The following is a 3,155-nucleotide window of genomic DNA, read 5'->3' as shown; positions in this document are numbered from 1 at the left end:
CATCCATGCAAAGCAGATGCTTTATCACAGAGCCACAGTCCCACCTTTGCAGCTCAGTGTATAGATATTTGCCTCTTACTTTGTGCCCTAACCTGGATTACCCAGTCTTGTCAGATCTTGGAAGCTAAGCAGGGTCAGCCTGGGTTAGCATTTGAATGGGAGACCACCAAGGAAGTCCAGGGTCACTACGCAGAGGCAGGCAATGGCAAACCACCTCTGAGCGTCTCCTGCCTTGGAAATCCTACAGGGTCACCATATATCAGCTGTGACTTGACAGTACTTTCCACCACCACCATCCATCCATCTTGCCCATTTGCTACTGCAAGGTGTGGTGACGGCCAGTCACTTACAAGATATTAGACAATTCATGGAGGTCAGCTCTATCAACTGCTATGAGCCATGATGAGTACATGGAGCCTACATGGTTAAAGGTGATGGTGGTAAGCAACATAGATGGCTACTGTCTCCATACCCTGCTGATAGGCTTCCTAGAGGCATCTCATTAGCTACTATGGAAAACAGAAGACTCTGTTAGATAGATCTTTGGCATGCAATTGGGCTGGGCTAATGAGGTAAGGGTGTGGACTAGATTTTTTTTTGTCTCCTTTCATACCTTTAGTTAGATTGTGCATATTTATAGATTTATTTATTTTGTGCTTATGAATGAGCTCCAGTTACCAAGCAAGTTTGCATGTCTTGCACTTAGCTACTTACAGAGGAACAAAGAATGATATAAAGCAAGCACCCAGACATGCAGCTCAGTTCTCCTCAGAAATACGGTTTCTGAGATTTTGTCACTGGCCACATTTTAAAGCTACATTGCTGAGGACTGGAAACTTGCTTTCTTTTGAAATGAAAGGTAAGATTTTTCAGGAAGCTTGAATTCCGTGCTAATACCAGTTTCTTTTCTTTTTTTCTTTTTTCTTTTTTGAAATTGACACCTATTTATTATACACATGACACACACCAACAGCAGCAGACTTCTACTGAGGCGGCTGACCACGTCCACGCCCAAATCCACCTCTAAACTGAAATTCAGTAGCTGCACCAGCACCAGCTCCAGCTTTCTTGTCAGCACCAGGAGGAGCAGCACTGCGTCTGTATGTGTCCCGGTCAGCTTCGCCATGGGTAAGGCGAGCAGAACGCTCACCCTCCAATCCTTTGGGCCGTGGTCTGCCAGTTTCAGGACGGCTGCGACGTAAGGTGGCAGGCACAATTTCAGGTGGCAGGTGAAGATAATCTCGCAGGTACTGGATGCCTTCATTGGTCAGTATCCTCCTTTCAATGGCAAGAAACTGATACTGCCTTGCCTTTCTTGTCTCCCCTACCTGCATTGCTTTCATGACATGGAGGTTGGGCACATTTTTGTCTGCCAGCTCTGGGTGCTTCGGCATGTGAACATCTTTCTTAGCTACCATCACTCCCTCCTTAAAAAGGAGCTCGTAAATGGCAATGCGGTTCTTTTTAGGCATCAACATCGTGGCGGCGGCAGCGGGCTCAAACGCTGAAAAGCCAGTTTCTTTTCTTGAACGATACAGTTATGGAATACGCCGGACTGTGTCAATGACTTTATAAGAACTCATTAAGGGCTAAGAATACTGGGTATTGGGGAAACGTACCCAGTTTGCAGTGACTTACAGTTTTGCCCATTTTCGAGGTCTTAAAGCAATATTGGAACAAAAAGAAAAGATAGCTCCTTAGTGAGTAATTCACGGCCACAATGTGTGCATGGACCTACTGGGCACACCCTGGGACATCCCTGGGCAATCCTCCCTCCAAGCTGTGGAGTCTGGTGAGCAGAAATTCTACTTTGCGAGCTACTGGCATTAAAGTTGTGAGTGAGTGATTTGGCTGCTGCATAAATTAGTTTGCTCTGGAGCCATCCTTCCTGAGCCAAGACAAAAATGTGTGAACCGGAGGCTAAAAAACTGTGAGCTAGCTCACACTAACTCAGCTTAGAGGGAACACTGTCCCTCGGACAGATAACTTGCTCCCCTCCCCCAGGCCTGAAGCCAATTCTTACGATTTTAGTACAGTAAAGGATGTCTGTATATCAATTTATCTGCACGAGTATTTGTATCACTCTGGTGGGAAGGGCGGGATACAAATCGAGATCAATCAATCAATCTTTAGAAAATAGTGCAAGACCACTTGCCATTTCAACCATGTTGTCTTATTTTTTTCAAACTTAATTAAAAAAAAAAAAAGAGGACCCCACCCATACACCCAAATGGAACATTTTCTATTTTTAACAAGTTTATTTTAGACATGAAATTGACTAGACCAGAGGCTGATTGCAACCTGGTTAGTCAGAGTCCTCACTTTCAGTTAGTAAAACAGAATGGCCCTTTCTCGGCAACCAGGGTAACCCCTCCCCCATTATAAGCACAGTTCTGCCAGTTATGTTCTGGGAAGGGCTATCAAGAAGGGGAGATTGGGTGTGGGGGGGTTATAGGGGCTGTGATCACCTTGGGGTGTCTATGGAGCCAGGCAAGTCGTTTTTTTCTTCTTCCATGCAGTGTGTGAACTGAGTCTGGGTGCTGTGTGCAGGAAAGAGGTAAGGGGGATCTTTGCCTACAGGTTCACTATGCTCTTGGCAGACCTTGCTCTGGGTATGGTACACAACCAGAGGTCATTTCGGGGGGGATCGCGGGGGATCGCAGTTCCCCTGGGTGAGGTGTGGGGGGGGCACACGATAAAGCCACACACCCTGCTTCCGGCCGCCCCGCTTCCGGCCCTCATTCAGCCAGGAGGAGGCAGGAGAAGAGGGAGGGTAAGTTGCTTCCTCCCCGCCTCTCCCCACCCCTGCCTGCCTGGGGCCAGGGAGGGCCTTGGTGGGGCTTCTTCGCACTCCCGCTGGCCTTGCAGGTCCACCGCCGGGCCCCTGATGTCAGGGGGTGTGGCATATGCTAATGAGTTATGCTAATGAGTTCCCCTAGCTATTTTTCTACGAAATGACCCCTGTACACAACTACTGTGCCCAGGTCACCAACTAGCTACCAAGGCAGAGAAGACTCACTGGTTTTAAAACTATATTATATACAGGAGCTTCCGGTCTGGCTAAGATGGAGGACTGAAGCGTTTCGCGATCGTGCGAAGCGAGCGACGGCCACTTTTGACAGTTTGGGCAATACACAGCCCAACGCATCACTCCC

The 3,155-nt window shown here is 47.8% G+C and overlaps 1 pseudogene; it reads right to left on the bottom strand.

The window, feature by feature from the left end:
- Window positions 1-932: 932 nt before the first annotated feature.
- LOC107114607 lies at window positions 933-1,499 on the bottom strand (annotated as a pseudogene).
- Window positions 1,500-3,155: the final 1,656 nt, after the last annotated feature.

This window comes from Gekko japonicus, unplaced genomic scaffold (assembly GCF_001447785.1).
Source record: "Gekko japonicus isolate JY-2015 unplaced genomic scaffold, Gekko_japonicus_V1.1 scaffold339, whole genome shotgun sequence".
Taxonomy (NCBI): Eukaryota; Metazoa; Chordata; class Lepidosauria; order Squamata; family Gekkonidae; genus Gekko; species Gekko japonicus.
The sequence above is the reverse complement of the archived record's forward strand: the minus strand, read 5'-3'. Positions and strand labels throughout refer to the sequence as shown.